The sequence below is a fragment of the Bicyclus anynana genome, chromosome 26, assembly GCF_947172395.1.
Source record: "Bicyclus anynana chromosome 26, ilBicAnyn1.1, whole genome shotgun sequence".
Taxonomy (NCBI): domain Eukaryota; kingdom Metazoa; phylum Arthropoda; class Insecta; order Lepidoptera; family Nymphalidae; genus Bicyclus; species Bicyclus anynana.
The window spans coordinates 4,747,328-4,765,330 of NC_069108.1; the positions used below are offsets into that span (position 1 = coordinate 4,747,328).

An 18,003-nucleotide genomic window follows, 5' to 3' on the forward strand; every position below is an offset into this window, starting at 1 on the left:
CGCCGCGGTCCACGCCTGATTCTGCATTACCTTCAACCACCACCATCAAAAATTCTGTTTCTGCTGAGATATTAAATATTTTTTTTAATTTAAAGGAGTAATTTGAATATCTCTAACTTCTCTAAAGCCATTTTTGCCATCAGGAAAAAGACTGTACCAAGCCAGCTCGTCGCTTCGTCGCTCTCGATCGACATTCAATGGTGGCGCTGTTTTTCTTTTAATCTCAGCGAATCTTATTTCATCATTGTTCGTAGTTACATTGGGTGCCAAAGAAACTACACTTTCCAGATTAGTGATATTTTCATCTATACTTCGGAGCATACTAGTTGTTTCAACTATAGTGGCAATTGGTTGGCAATTCGTTGATCGAGATATTTGTTGAGGAGTATTGCTTTTTTCTAGTACAAGGTTTGTACTAGAAAAAAGCAATACTCCTCAACAAATATGTAATATGTAGGACTCTCTGACGGAACTAATCTTGACTGCTTCTGAGTATTCAGCTGTTGAGTCCCCAACACTTCTCTGGGCACTTCTATTTGGTTCTCTGGTGTTATAAACAAAGGAGTTAGTGAATACACATTGCGAAAATAATCTAGTGCCGATACTTTCACCGCCCGTATAAACAAATTGCGTATGCCATGTTCATGTTCAACTATTCTATGAGGCTGGTTTTACAGTCACGCGTTTCGGCAGCGCCGTCGGAGCGCGCGCACTCGGATATGTATTGGGGTATTAGTAGCGTTTCAAATTCGCGCGCTTGAGCAGCGCCGTTCGTTGAACGCGTCCTATTCGCGCGACGCGGTCGAAGCGCGCGCCGCTCGTGCGCTTCTACGGCCATTGTGCGTTTTAGTCTCACGCCGTTGAGACGTGCCGTTAGGTACTGTTGTGTACAAAATGAATCACATCGATACGGGTCGAGTAATTGACGAAGTGCGAATTAGAAGATGTTTATGGGACCCGGCCGATGATTTTTATAAGAATAAGGACGCAAAAAATAAAGCCTGGGAAGAAATTGGAAAGGAATTGTGTTGTGAAAATTTCAATACAGACTTAGGTAAGAAACATTTATTAATAAAATCTTTTTTGTTACATACATGTTTACCGCTAGTTGCACAAACGAAATCCTCCATCCTCCATTAAAACATAAACGTCTGCCGGGTCACCTAGTGAAAAATATTAATTGGGTAGGTAAATCAAATAAGCCACGACGATATTACTGCGTTTCGTTTCGTTCCATTTTTGAATTTCGCGGTAGGTGTCAACTATAAAATCAGAACACAGATCTATCTTGCCATGACACGCTACCAGTGGGTGATACGAAGTAATTAGCGAATATATCGCGTAATGTGTTTCCTGATCTATGATCTGGGTCGTTAATTAGATCAGTCAATCCCGTTATAGTTAATGTGTGATTAACGTTGTAGCCATCCCGTACTCTAATAAAATTATGCAATATGCAACAGGCTTGAACTATCTTTTTTGCAATAGGAAAACTGACACTCATAGGAGTATGGAATACTCTGAATTTGTTGGACATTATTCCAAACGTCGACTCTATGTACCGTCTAGCACGACTTAAGCGGTAATTAAATATTTTCTTTTTATGAGTCATGTTGGATCGCACATAAGGTCTCATCACATGGTTGGATATACCAAAGGCACCATCACCAACTATTATGTGTGGTACTGTTATATTAGTGCCCGGCAGATGCTTTACACCTGGCAACCTCAAACTATTGTTCTGTAACTTTTGAAATAGTGAACTCTCTTGAAATATTGTAGAGTCTGAGTTTTTCCCGCAAGAACCTATGTTAATATATGTGAAACAATAGTTCGCATCGCACATTGCCAAAAGGACGATAGAATAGAAATGTTTATAATTATAAAACATTGAGCCTCCACCTGCAGGATTTACTATACGTATGTGTTTACCATCTATCGCCCCGCAACAATTTGGAAAATTTGCATATAACTGAAATTCTTCACTTATGCGCTGCCACATTTCTGTAGTTGGTTCAGGTAGACATTCATTTTATGAAATGTTCCCGCGGCTCAGTCATCAGGCGGTGAGTCGGAACACCGTGGGGTTTTAGTCGGTTGAAGTCCGACATAACCTTCTTGCCTCCCCGTGGCGAGAAGGTATCCATGAGGATTTCCCCACGATAAAAAAAAAAAAAAAAAAAAAAAAAAGGTAGACATTCATGACGCAGTTTTTCCCATATAGTCGAACAAACTTCATCTACTATCTTAGCTACAGTAGTGATTCCCATTCTGTATGTGATAGATAAATCGGAGAAAGTACTGCCCGTTGCCAAAAACCTGAAAACAAAAAGTATTTTCATTTGATTTTAGTATATAGGTAAGTACCTAAAAAAATACGTTTTTATTGCAGATAAACAAATACGCCATCGATGGAAATCAGCCAGAGATAATTATTTCAGAACAAAAGGGAATATGCGAAATACGCCATCTGGAAGCGCTGCAAAACACAAGAAGTATCTATTTTTCGACCAAATGACATTCCTTGATCGTATTTCAGAAAATGAAGTTACAGAATCATTAAGCGATAATCAGTCTATCGTATCTGAAGATTTGACTGAAACAGCCACATCAGCGAATAACTTGAGTACTCCATCTCAGCTCCATAGACCACAGGAAAACACAGAAAATAGTCAAAACAAATGGAATAAACGTAGTGGAATGAATAAACGTAAATCAGAACAATCTAATTTTGAAAACGAATTAATAACGTTGCTTAACCAAAATACTTCCCCTTCCAACCTCAATCCTGATGATTTGTCATTTTTTGAGTCTCTTGGTCCGATTCTAAGTAATTTAAGTGCTTATCAAAAGCTGCAGTTTCGCGCAAAGGTTCTAGAATTACTTATTGGGATTTCAGCTCCAACGACTACGACACCTAGCTTTTCATCACCAGCAAATAATGTTAATTCTAGTGTGAACGCAAATTCTACTTATAATTACACAACTCAAACATTGCCACTTCATAATTATACCTATGCCTATGCTACCACCTCTACACCTCAACAGCAGCTTTATGAATCTGCAGTAGAATTATCAAATGAATCTGCAGTAGAATTATCAAATGTCGTATCGCCGACTGGCGATAATAACTCAAATTATCCTGATAATGAGAATCAATAAGGATATTAGTTAGTTTTTACAGATTTATTTAAAAAAGTTTATTACTACTTCGCAAAAATCAAAATGCTACTGCCTGGGAGGCAATGCCGCTCCGAAAGGGCAAAGTATGTATTTATTTATTTATGTATTTAACCTCACAAGTACTTGTCAATTTTTAGCTACAAAGTAAGACTGATTAAAATGAGACTATGATTCAAATGAGACTGTGATTAAAATAAGACTGTGATTTAAAATAAGATTATGATTAAAATAAGACTGTGATTTAAAATAAGTCAATGATTATAATAACACTGTGATTTAAAATAATGCCCTTATTCATTAAAAACGAGTGAGATTAATATAGGTTTTACAAGTGTTTTGTTTCTTTTCTACATTTGCAAAATGAAAGAGAAGATTCCGATTTTAAGACCATTTTAACTAAAATAGGTTTAATCAGCATTTATGAATAAGTGTGTTAGGTTGTAATTAAAATACGACTGTGATTAAAATAAGCCAAACAAATATTATCATTTATTACAAACCCTACTCTTTTATTTCACTTACCTTAGAGTAATCGCCAATTTTTCCACTGGAGCTATGGGGATGCGACGTATGCTGGATCTTCGTAAAGAAAACTCTAACTTGCACAGTAATTCGTCGAAACTGCTGGTTGATAGGCGAAAATATTTATAAAATTTATAACTATTTTCTCGTAAATCAGAGAAAGATGTTACGTGTTCGCCTCTCAGTAACCTTGTAGCGTTATAAGGATCAACACCTACTGTTCTTCGACGTTTTTCTTGCCTTTTTTTCCATAAAAAGTAAATAGCCAGTACTCTAACCGCATTGCCGTTCATTTTGTATCTGTTTGTACACGACTGTCTCACAGCAGCGAAACGCGCCGTACTAGTTGGTGCACCGCTGTTCAAACGCGCGCTGTCCAACAGCGCGCTGTCCAACGGCGCGTCTAGCGGCGTGACTGTAAAACCAGCCATATGCTAATAAAGCATTAGTAGTGATGTACATGATGAATTCATACGTAATTGATTTTAGCGATTTTAATTGTGAATAATTAATAAACTAATGAGCATTTGACTGGTTATAGGTTGATGAATGTTCATGATAACTGGAGTGAAAAGCGAAATATTTACTATGCCTTGCCCAAACTTACTTACTAAAATACTGCAGATTTGGTCCTGTTGTTCTATGATCTATTTGATAGTGTAAACCAGAGGTTCCCATTCTATTTTTTCTCATAGACCACTTTCGAAATCTAGCTGGACCACCTGTAGCAACATTTCCCAAAATTCGACAAAATATCTAACTATGGCTCAGGTCCAAACAACAGAATTATTAGTTTCGAAAAAAGGTGAGAATTAATTGCTGAATTTGATAATTTATTGTGCTGTAAAAAAACCAAAGTTGGCCAATAAAAAAGTGATCCCATCCAAATTTAATTTAATCATTTAACATCTACTCCCAGCACAAGGATTCAATAAATATTCATTTGTTTTACTTAGAGAACACCCCAGAGTTTGAAACTAGATGGAATTTCATGGAGCACCGCTTACGAATCGTGAACCCCCATTTTTTAGTCACGCCAACGTAAGACCCCTATTGAGTCTCTCGTGGACCCTTGATCCCTTCGGGAACCAATAGTGTAAACGAAAGCTTCAGCCAAGTTAAAAATGGCAAAATTTATCGATCTGCTGTTACCCCATCGTCACCACATCATAAATTATGGTACCAACCAATACTAAAATCGATGAAATTTATAAATGCAAAAAACCAAGGAGTGCCCATCTTTGCCCAGTTGGATAAAAACAATTGAAAACATTAAAAGAGTTACAAAATATTTATCTCGTAATGGTGTTAACTCTTTATTGCTCCGCAATTTTAATCAGGACCCTCTCGAAAACTTCTTTAGGACAATTGAAGATTAAGGAAATACGTGGCAATCCATTGCAAATTTAAAGGACATGTCCCAATTTTGTACGGAGGCTTTATTCCGAATGTCAACTAAGCAAAACAATTTACTCTTCGCGTAGTAGCGTTCGTCAATTTCGTTTTTAAAACAATTTAAGGTGTTTTTTTGTTTTAATTCTTCTCTGTCTACGATTTAATGTTTCTTTTTAACTTGTTTCTTATTGACATTAGACAATATTACATGACATTGACAGCTTACACCGAATATGAATTTTTTGAACACCTTTAGTGTATTGTCTATGTTTAATTTGTAGAGAAGGGAGCAAAACAAAAAAAATATTTATTCGGGTTCCTAAAATTCCGAAAATTATTTTCTCAACAGCAAATTGTATCTTCTATCCGTAAAAATACTATCGACCTGCTTATAAATTATAAATAATAAAGGCTCATTATGGGACATGTCCCTTTACTTTAATCATTTAACATTTACTCACAACACAAGGAGTCAATAAATATTCATTTGTTTTATTTAGAGAACACCCCATGTCCAAGCGCAGCCGCGCAGCGCAGTCGTGCCAGCGACCGACTTGAAATATCACTCGCACGGACTGTGTGCGCATACACAATATTGTTGTTTGGTCTTTTATATACTTAAATAAAATTCACGAAGAGAACCAGTATATATATTTACAACCAACCACCAGCTCGTTAACACATCACTATTTTTGGTCCTTCGAGCCGGACCTTCGTGGATAGGTCGCCCACCCCATTGAGTATGAAACTAGATAAAATTTCATGGACGCCTGCTTACGAACCGTGAACGCCCATTTTTTAGTCACGCCAACGCAGACCTCTGTTGAGTCTCTCGTGGACCCTTGACTCTCCACCTGGACCACTTCGGGAACCAATGGTGTAAACGGAACCTTCAGCCAAGTTAAAAATGGCAAAATTCATCGATCTGCTGCTACCCTATCGCCGCCACATAATAAATTATGGTATTACCAATATTAAAATCAATGAAATTTATAAATGCAAAAAACCAAGAAGGATTGCCATCTTTGCCCAGTTGGATAAAAACAATTGAAAACATTAAAAGAGTTACAAAATATTTATCTCGTAATGGTGTTAACTCTCTATTGCTGCGCAATTTTAATCAGGACTGGGCTACTGCTCGTAGTTGTAATGCTCCGGACTTGAAAATGAAAAAATCGCAATTTAATATTGCTGCTAAGGCTTACAAAAGAGTTCTGAACAAGTCTCGTTTTTCTCGCACTAGACACATTGGGGCCAGATTAGCTACATACCCTAGTGGCAGCAAAGCTTTTTGGTCCCTTGCAAAATCAGTGAATACGAACTGCTGTAAGCCGTCGCTGCCGCCTTTGCTGAAACCCGATGGGTCACTCGCTATTTCCGCGACTGAAAAGGCTAATCTCCTTGCCAACCACTTTGCGAAAAGTTCACTTCTAGATAGTAGTAACGTCTGTCCACCTAACCTCCCTGCCTGTAGCTCTGAAATGTCAGTGATATTCATCAAAAAAAGGTTTTTAAAACGCTTCGTTCTCTAGATGTGAACAAAGCCAGTGGCCCTGATGGGATTCCTGCTATAGTCCTGAGGTACTACGCCCCTGAATTATCACCAGTCTTGACCCGCCTGTATCGTCCCTCACTTAGAACATCTCGAGTTCCCAAATCCTGGAAAACTGCTAATGTACAACCTGTACCCAAGAAGGGCAGTCGCGCTGACCCGGCCAACTATAGGCCTATTGCAATAACCTCAATCCTCTGCAAGAGCATGGAGCGAATATTAAACTCTAAGCTTCTTGCATATCTTGAATCCAATGATCTCCTTTCCGATCGCCAATACGGGTTTCGCACGGTGTATGCAACTCATGTTTGGGGTGAAGCTATTGATAAGCATGGAGAGGCCTCCTAGTGATGTCAGTAGTGACTCGATTCAAGCACGTGATATCAGTACAATTGATGTTGAGAATGGTGATAAGACCCCTAAGATCGCTGACACTGATGATTATATCCCACTCGAGCAGTTGATAATTGGTAATTCGATCGGTGATGGTAACTGTCTGTTTGATAGTATTAGACAAGTGATAAACTCCGAAATGTCCGTTAGTGAACTTATGTTTAACTTTGTTTAACAATTTATGTTATATCATCATGAAATAGTAAACATACCTACCTCCATGATTAGTGGTATCATAAAGGTTTTATCTTCGCCCAACATGTGGGGAGGTGAACCCGAATGTTACCTGGCCGCAAAGTTTTTAATATAACAATAGTTTTGTATTCTGACGTGTTGAATTTCAACAGATGGGTTTATGGTAATGGTGAAAACAGTGTACTGCAGTCACCTATGGGATGGGTCTGCTAAATATCAGCTCGCTGCATTAGACTCGGTTGATCGTCGCGCTAGACGTATCATAGGTGACGAACCGCTGACACGGACGAAACTGCAAAGTTTGCAACACCGACGCAACGTCGCCTGTCTAATCGGTATTTTACCGAATATACTTCGGAGAGTGTGCACAGGAACTTTATAATCTTGTTCCTCCATCCCCATTCCACCACAGAACAGCGAGACGCCGTGAAAAATGGCATCCCTTTGTTGTCGACGTTCAGTCGACCCGCACGAAACGTTTTGCGTCACCGTTTCTAATTAGAACGGCTAAGATATGAAATGCCCTTCCGGCGTCTGTGTTTCCTGACACCTACAATTTGTGCACCTTCAAGGCAAGAGTGAATAGGCATCTTCTAGGCAAGCGCGTTTTATCTTAGACCTCATCATTGCTCACCATCAGGCATGATTGTAGTCAAGCGCAATCTAAGATAAAAAAAAAAGAATTGCAATTGCTTTTTTAAATGGTCCAGCCCCGCGCATACTAACATTTCCGATCATATGCCCACACAACCGGTCGCTCGCAGGTATTCCCGCTCCGCAAAGCCCTTCAACATCATCATCATCATCATATCAGCCGATGGACGTCCAAGATGTGAATGTCGACTCAGTACATTTTTCTGAAATTTTACTATATTGCCCTTGCAGATGAAATTCCACAATAAACATATGATGCTGTCTCTGAATCATTATAAAGACATGGATTGGAAGAAGACAGGAATATGATCCGACGATCTACAAATAATGTATCAATACGAGCTATATTAGCCTGCAACATCGCGGAGATAATTTTGAGAAATGGCTGTACGCACTTTTTATTATTATTAAATTGCCTTTGTAATTAATAATAATCTTTATTTCAGATAATAAAATCCATAAATTACATGCAATCGATTAAATTATTAAATATCCTATTGTTAATAATATTAGTAGATAAAGGTACTTAAAAACTAAATTAAAATATGTAAGTGTGTTAGTAATGACAGTATCTACCATTTATGAAGCACCGTGAATTAATTATGCATTATTTTATACAAAATAGGCACATACAGCGTACCTATCAACGAACCAGTATATAAAAATAAAGGTTCTACCATTTTGGCCAGACGATCCCGAGTTGTGGTTGCCAGACAAAAAAACAGTTTGAGACCGCCGGGTTAACATCAGAGTACACAAAATTTTATTATATAGTGAGTAACCTTGACGATACACATTTCAAGAAAGTCAAAGATCTGAGTACCTCCCCCCGGCGACTTTAAACAGTTAAAGGAGGAGCTAATCAAACGGCTTTCGGCCTCTCGCGATCGGAAAATACAGCAACTGCTAAAACACGAGGAGTTACCTTGACGATACACATTTCAAGAAAGTCAAAGATCTGAGTACCTCCCCCCGGCGACTTTAAACAGTTAAAGGAGGAGCTAATCAAACGGCTTTCGGCCTCTCGCGATCGGAAAATACAGCAACTGCTAAAACACGAGGAGTTGGGAAGCCGTAAACCATCCCAGTTTTTACGACATCTCCAGAGCTTGGCTGGTCCCTCTATCTCAGAAGAATTCATAAAAAACATATGGCGCAGCAGACTTCCACCGAATATACAGGCGTTAATTGGTTCACAATCGTCTGGTGCATTACAGGATTTAGCCGATAGGATCAGTGTCACCTATTCAACTTCTGCAAGGCTCCAGCATAGAAAGTATGCCAAGGGAGATAGCAGAGCTGAAGCAAGAGGTAAAGAACCTCACGTTGCAATTCAACAGGCAGGGTAGAAATCCCACAATAACGCGGACATTACAGGTCCAGATCAGACTATGAAAAATTCCCCACCTGCTGGTACCACTCGAAGTTTGGTGCTAAATAATTAATTTAAAAAAATTAATAAAATTGGTCTTCAAATATCTGTGCCCTGGGCACTAACCATGCGACTACAGCAGACCGGGAAACTAGCAGAGCAGTCGATAATGGCGACAGACGACTGCTCGAAGTCACCGGGTCGCCTATTCTTCACCGACCGCATCACCAATATAAACTTTACAATAAATATAATATTTTATTGCAGCTCACTATTCTAATCGAAGAAACGTCATCAAAACACAACAACGGCTGAAGTTGTCATTTGTTGACGAATTATTTGACAGTGTCAATGGAAGTAAAAAATATTATATAACAATGGCAAGGAGTTGAGGACTGCGGTGACCAGAAATCATCACGTGTTTGGTTAAAAGCCATAAAAAAATAAAACAAATAAAATTCATTAATAAAATTGATCATGAAATATCTATGCCTTGGGCACTGAAACTGGGCACTCTGCTGTGACCAGAAGTTGTGACTAACTTTACAAAATAAAAATATCAAATATACGAGTATTATAAATAAAATCATAAATTCCGACTCATAGGAAAATTATTTTGGGCGTGTATCGTCATGCAATTTTAGATATAGTAATTTTAAACAAAGTTACCGTAACTACATTCTTACTTTAGTTTAGTAAAATTAGAAAAAAATATTGAAGATAAGCGGACGGACAAGTCGACTAATAAACTCAAGGCAGAAGCCTGGGACACAGTGACGATAAAGATTTTCGACTTTCGACTCGACTCGAGATTTGACTATCATATTCTCACCAAGGCCAACGAGCCAGAGCCCAACGAGTCATAAATTAGAACACCCGATATAAATTAAAATCCCAGTTCAATAATTTCTACAACTTGTCATAATATTTTTTCTCTGTCTACGATATGAATATAGTCTACGTCATAACCCGTCATATTTAATCTGTGTGACTTAACAAGTGTTGTCTGTGACAATTGTCAGTCGTTGACAATAGTTTAGCAGTCAGTGTCCAAAATAACACCGTTTTCCCCCCAAAGGGAAGAAAACGGATATTTGGGTTCCAGCGTAGCTTGACCCACTTTTTGAGATTACCTCTTGGATTTCAACGTGACAACACTGTATCCCTCCCCATACATCCCCTCTCTCCCTACTCCGAGCGCCCCGCCTAAGCGCGCGGTGTTGTATGCTGCGCCGGGCGATAGTGTCGCTCTTCAGTACTCTCTCCAAGCCGGCAAGGCTTTTTTAAAATAAGAGTGGGTCAAGCTACGCTGGAACCCAGCAAATGTTTTAAGGTAAAATGAACCTAATAATTACGCTATTACCTATATGAACGCTAATATCCATGACGCGATGTTAATATAGACTTTGGGTTACCCCGTCGAACGCTCGCTTTGAAACGAGGGAACGATTGTTGAAACGGTTCCGCTGCCGGGTTCCGGAATAGGAACCGGATTCCCTTTCGCTCAACGGGCGTTGTTTGTCACAAAAGAAAACACGCCGCATCGACATAAGATCTCTCCTTGAGCTTAGGATCGACTGACTCGCGAGCAACTACTGTTCACGCGAAACCCTTCTCCACGTCAGTCCTCCAGGGCCTCGCTGGAGTATTTGCTACTACCACCAAGATCTGCACTTATATGTATTACGCCACTATAGACGATTATCATGTTCATTGAAGGTAATTGGAATAATTACATTATTCCAATTACCTTCTTAGAGGGACCGGCCTCGAAGACGCCGGTCCCTCTAAGAAGAACTTTAATACGCCGCCAGTGAGTTGCGCGACCGGAGTCGCGCACACCTAAATGACGACGCCTATTTAGCAGGCTAGAGTCTCGTTCGTTACCGGAATTAACCAGACAAATCGCTCCACCAACTAAGAACGGCCATGCACCACCACCCACCGAATCAAGAAAGAGCTGTTAATCTGTCAATCCTTCCGGTGTCCGGGCCTGGTGAGATTTCCCGTGTTGAGTCAAATTAAGCCGCAGGCTCCACTCCTGGTGGTGCCCTTCCGTCAATTCCTTTAAGTTTCAGCTTTGCAACCATACTCCCCCCGGAGTCCAAAATCTTTGGTTTCCCGGAAGCTGCCCGCCGAGCCATTGTAGTAACGTCGGCGGATCGCTAGATGACATATTTACGGTTAGAACTAGGGCGGTATCTAATCGCCTTCGAACCTCTAACTTTCGTTCTTGATTGATGAAAACACCTTTGGCAAATGCTTTCGCTGATGTTCGTCTTGCGACGATCCAAGAATTTCACCTCTAACGTCGCAATACGAATGCCCCCAGTTATCCCTATTAATCATTACCTCGGAGTTCTGAAAACCAACAAAATAGAACCGAGATCATATTCTATTATTCCATGCACGAAATATTCAAGCGGCATTTTGAGCCCGCTTTGAGCACTCTAATTTGTTCAAAGTAAAATTGTCGGCCCATCTCGACACTCAACGAAGAGCACCGCGATAGGATTTTGATATTGAACCGTCGCGTTAACGACGGCTCACCGACGATATGCTCCGCAGACGTGTCAGTATCACTGCGGATGCGGTGCACCGACAGCGCGGCGCACAAATGCAACTACGAGCTTTTTAACCGCAACAATTTTAGTATACGCTATTGGAGCTGGAATTACCGCGGCTGCTGGCACCAGACTTGCCCTCCAATTGTTCCTCGTTAAAATATTTAAAGTGTACTCATTCCGATTACGAGGCCTCGTAAGAGTCCCGTATCGTTATTTTTCGTCACTACCTCCCCGTGCCGGGAGTGGGTAATTTGCGCGCCTGCTGCCTTCCTTGGATGTGGTAGCCGTTTCTCAGGCTCAACAAATCATTTGTCCAGCGGCGGCGGCTTGTATGGAGCGGGTGCTGGAGAATTTACTCACAAGGGCCTCTTGTTTTCCGATATTCGATAGGGTCATAATCTTCGACATAAGCTTGGGATTACAAGGTACTATGGATATCAGGTCTTCTACTAGTTCCTTCTTCTTCTCAGCAACGGATGGTTCAAACAAGGGTTTTAGTTCCCTGTTATTGATTATACCCGGTAAACCCTCTGCTATCTTATTCTTCAGGTAGTTCTCTGGTTGACGAGGGATTATGAGAGGGAGAGACTGTGGGTCCTTAATCAGCATGGTCGGATCTGATTTCTTCATTCTTGTGGTGGCCGTCCTCTCTATATGCTCACGATGGCGGGGTGACGAGTGGATTGTCTTAGCCAGATGCAGGGCGCATGAGGGGGTCTTGAACAGCCCGCATGCAGAAGTTAGGGAACAGAGTTATAGGCCAACCGCCAAGAGCCCGAGGAACAGACAGTAGACATACTAAGTATTCAGCGGGATACTTACGTAATTCTTGAAACCTGTCATGTGCCATGATGGACGCTTCGAGGATGGTGCACCAGTAGGTGGCCACGGGTGTGTGGTCTTTCTGAGCAGCCCCCATCCCCGCCGAGAAAACCCCAGCTATGTCCCCGTTAAATGAGGGGATGGTCTGATTGGCCTCACTTGCCATTCTGGATACTCTCTTGAGAGCCGAGCTCACTTGTGCTCCCTTAAAGAAGAACTCACGCCCGTATTCTAGGGAACCACGACAAAAATGGAGGAGGAAGACTCCAATCCCCTTTACGCCGCTCCGGAAAGGAAGCCCATCTTCAGGCGGGACCGCCATCTCCAGTCCGCCCTTCACAGAGGGGAAATAGACTATCTCTTTTCACAATGGGACAACCCCGCCGGGCTCAAGAGAGAACATATCTCCCTTCAAAGGGACACAAAAGGTGTATCCTTCCTAGAATCTGATACCTACATTCACTGGGCTCTGTTGCATGTAAGTAAAATGTGTAAGGAGTCCTCCACGGGATCAGAGCTGTCAAAACACATACGTACAGCCAACGAGGCAACACACCTGAGCATGAGGGACTTCTGCTCAGTGTCTTTCAGTGGCCCACCCCTCAAACCCCCTCCCTTGTTAAAGCAAGTGTATTGCATCAAAAAGAGGTTATCAGCCATAACCCAACGTGTTACGGCAACTTACATGTGGTATGGCCATCAGATTCATTTGCATATATCATAACACATAGTCACTTCTTAGCAGTGAGGGATTGTATAAATTCCTGGTTTTCGGCTTTATCTTATGGTCAGTCGTTGACAATAGTTTAGCAGTCAGTGTCCAAAATATTATCATTTATCGATAAGGTAACGCTCGATGTAATTTATCCATCCTTGCTTTTCATAGACGTTTCTAGCGTGAAATGCCAAATTGCCGAAATCGTAGTTAAGCTATGCAAATTGATCTTGTTTTGATTTTGTTTTTGAAAAAATAAATGTGATAAAATTGGTAAAGGTGTAGTGTTTGGTGTAATTCGTACTGTACGCGTTTAATAAAGGATTTAGAGATTTTATTCCTCAGAAAATAAGTAAAGGAAATGGGATTTTTGTGGTCTTAAGACAGCTAAAGAAGCCTCGACTGTAGCTGCAGCCGCGCAATGAAGTGTCACGTGCAACTGCCACGGAGACCACGACAACATAGATTGACCCCGAGAGAAGCCGATTGCCACCGTGCCCTCAAGCTGCGTACTGTGCGCTACCCAAAGGCACACCGCGAATTATCGTGATGCACAAAGGCCCCACATCACAGCAAAAAGAATGCGGCTGGTCGGAAGCCCGCCGTCCGCAAACCTTTAAAAAGTTTGTCACTGTGCTGGTGTCTACAAGAAACCAATGGATGTAAAACGCCTAAAGCTCCTAAAAGCCACGCAGCGAATACCATAGGCAAATGAACAATATGCAACTTTGATAATTGTGTTCGCGCCAAGCTAACGCATCCCATCTCACTCTACTCCAACGCATCCTATAAGCTCCTCTCTTTCCCGCATAAAATTCCCGTTACTCCTCCACACTGCTGGACGCGTATCAAAATTAATTAGTCGCACGTAATCCATCGCTATCTACATACGTTTGCGCGCGCGTATCGCGACAATTCGTCTGTTCGCTTTTATATTACCAAAAAACTATCAAAAATCTCCTAAATTGAATGGTGAAAAGTGAAAAGAAGATACGAAGCAGTTTACAGTAAGTCCATAATATCTATCTCCTTTCCTAGCAAAGCCAAACGCGAACAAATTGGACGACAACATGTTCATTCCTTATTTGCGACCACCTAGCATTGTCGTTATCGAACATATCACAGTGTTTAGGAAAATGAAGTTCCTACATAATCAAACACTAAAACGGTTATACACAGGGTTACTATAAGCAATGGCTTCATTAAGCATGAGAAAAGGCGAGATTATTGGTTTGCTAAAATGCGTCCCAAGAAAAAACCTAAAATGGACCAGTTCATCCATATTGTACGGACATGAAGTTTTAAGATTGCCACCGTACATACAAGATTGCAAAAGCTGCCAAAGAGCAGTTTGAAAAAGCCACAGCAATTTGTTACGATCGACGGATGGTCATCTGTAACCGGTGAAAGCAAATAGCTGTTACTGCATATTTTGTAAATAAAGAGACTGACAGAATGTGTACTGTCATGATTGGCTGCTTTTAATAGCAAGAACGTCACAGGCTTTGCGGTGTTTTTAATGTAAACTTCTGAAAATGAAGTATTGATGGACATTTAGATGTTATAGTGAATCACAACTTCGCAAATATCCTCACTGCGTTTCGTTTTAGACTTTGGCCATCGATTGATGCTTCGCTTAAACCTTAAAGGTTTTTTTTTACATGTGGGTAGTGAAACAAACTAGTTGATTTTCATGTTAAATAATTAGTAAAGTACATTATTAGTTTACTTTTATGTACCAGTAATTAATAGTAAACCTGCCCGCTCCTTTATATTATATTTGCACAGATTTTTATTAACTATAATGACCGTGTGCTCTAACCTCACTTTTCCACTATCACAAGTTCACTGTTTACAAAATGGAAACATTGAAAAAAAACATAAATGACATTAGTGAGCATTTTAATAGCCGTATGGCTGAATTTCAAAAGGAGTTACGGGGTGCCATCCCGGCCACAAGCCCAACGTCCAACTTGTATGCTCAGTTTGGTTCATTCAGAAGTTTTGTTTTGACGGCCCTTGAGAATCTTCAGCTGCAAGTGAAGCTCCTGGCAAGGCAGGACGAGCTTGAGATGCAATCCAGAAAGAAAATTCCCCTTGTGCATGGAATTTCAGAGGTTGATAAAGAGGACTGTGATGGACCTGCCAATGCATAACTTTAAGCAATGTGTTAAAAAACATTTGCTTAGTCGAGGTTACTACACCATCGATGAGTTCCTTAATGACAAAGTTGCTTGGAGGCCGTTGGATCAGCTTCCACCTTCACACAGGAAGTAAAACTATAAGAAATTGTAATGTTGTCATAAATTGTAATTATAATATTATTGTATGATTTTTTTTTAAAAGAGCAACTGTTGTTTCTTGCCGGTTTCTTCTCAGCAGGATCTGCCTTCCGAACCGGTGGTAGAATCTTTACAAATAGTTAACTGATGTATCAAAAGTGCTTGTATACTGAGCCTACTTGAAATAAATGAATTTTTGATTTTGATTTTGATTTTGGACCCTGCTACTGCAGTTTGTGAGTAGTGACTGGACCTCTTAAGCTCCCTGAGCTATCGTCAGAATCTCTCAGCCGCTATCGTTTGGGGCATCCTGGCAAGGACAACCCTAGGGCTATACTTGTCAAATTCTATAATTTACCTACTCTCCGTATGCAATAATTGAATATATTTTTTTGCAATTGCAACAAATAAATCTACTCTCCGTATCGCAATAATTGAGGAAGAGAAAAACTGCGCCAAAAAATATTTTTTTTTAAATTCATGTACAAGGACTCTAATAACTATCTTTGGGTGGAGTGGGTGAGATGTCCATTACTAACTTTAATTTATTATTCATTTATTTAATTTATTTTTATTATTGCTGATAATAATTGAGGGTTAAAAGTAAACAAATTCACAAGATACATTTTATTTTTTCTTTTTCGAAGGATTCAAAAGGTATGGCGTCTCTCCCACTTTTAACTACGAGCATTATATAAATTGAGTTACCACCTCAACGGTACAAATTCGAAGTTACGCTTGAATTAACAACAACAACTGTGAACACTAAGGCGATTGATACAAAAAGTAGGAAGCATAAAATGCATTCAACAGCAAACTTTTTTGTTTCCGACTTTTTCTTTTACCTCACACAAATGGTAATTTATTAAGTCATTTCTTGCTCAAATTCGATCGAGATCTGTTCGGCTTCGTGTCAATTATGCACGCATTTCACGTAAGTAATAATGTTTATATTCTTGTGTTCTCCGAGCAAAAGCACACCCGTGTTACCATAAGTGCAGTACTAAGTTTCAACGTATACGTGAACTTGAATTCATATTTATATTGTGCGAATGTTTTAAAAGAAAAAAAAAAACAAAACCTATAATATAAATCTATAATATAATAATATATATATATAATCTATAATATAAAAATGAATCGCAAAATGTTGGTAAGCGCATAACTCAACAACGCTTGGACCAATTTGGCCAATTCCTTTTTTTAAATGTTCGTTGAAGTTCTAGGATAGGAAAAATTCGAATAATTGCCGGAATAATCATAAAAATAGCCCTTTTCTTTTTCCCATACAAATGTTTTCTAACTAAAACATGGTAAATTTGAGCTTTATTGTTATTAGTAGTATAAAGTTCATATTAATAATTATTAAAAAACGGGTATGGCTGGGGTATAGTAGGGTAGGGTAGGGGTAGGGTACGTGTAGGGATAGGGTAGGGGAAGGGTAGGGGCAGTTGAAAGTTTACATCGAGTTTCACGCGGACGAAGTCGCGGGCGTCCGCTAGTAATAAATAAAAACCGGTGTTTTTACGTGTCGTGTCACGCGCAGTTTAGAGTTCCGTTAGACGTAATATTATACTTAGCCATACCAAATTTCAGCTTACTAGTTTAAACAGTTTCTGAGTCATCTTAGGTATATAATAGGTGCCGCTAAATGTAGTCAATAAATTGCATCACAATGCGAGCGCAGGACTTGCCGACAACGTTCTACCACATGCGCTGTGGAACTGTACGGAATGCATAAAGAGGAGGCCGATAACGTTAACACTCCAGTTAAGTTAACAAAACGTTCCCCGGGCAGGTGGATACCCAAAAATATACAACTAAAGCAATTCGTATTTCGAACACTGATTAAAGAATAATATTCAGAGCGCACAGAACGCGACCGTGTCGTAGCCGCACCAAATACAAAATTCAAAAACGAATACATTCTCTAGTCAGTACGACGCGAAGCGTCGCATCAGTAATTTTCAATATTATTTAAGAAAAATGGCGTCTTATGTTTTTAAATATTTTAAAAACTGATCACAAAAACTAAAGAATGGAGTATATTTTATTGATAATTATTGATTGTTACATTAATTTACGTGTTGTTAGTGTTAAATTATGAGATATCAAGTAAAAATGTTGTATATGCGGATGTCAAGGAGACGTTTTTTTATGGGTTTCACCGGCTTCACCACGCTGATTGTGAAGATTCATTCTGGGTCATCTATATTCTGTGATTTCGAAAATGAAATTCTCGACAACACGCAGTCGTTACATTTGTGCGTCGAAATACTCTCTTCTCTTCTTCTCTTGATGAAAACCAAAAAAAAAACCAAAAAGTGCCTGCCACTGGATCTACAGAATGA

General features: G+C 39.9%; 1 long non-coding RNA gene across 1 annotated transcript; it reads right to left on the minus strand.

Annotated features, from left to right (window-relative positions):
* Positions 1-1,050: 1,050 nt before the first annotated feature.
* Positions 1,051-13,187, minus strand: LOC128199581 (uncharacterized). Its single transcript, XR_008252172.1, has 2 exons — positions 3,706-13,187; positions 1,051-2,319 (listed from the first exon to the last, which is right to left on the minus strand). It is a non-coding gene; the product is annotated as an uncharacterized LOC128199581 (long non-coding RNA).
* Positions 13,188-18,003: the final 4,816 nt, after the last annotated feature.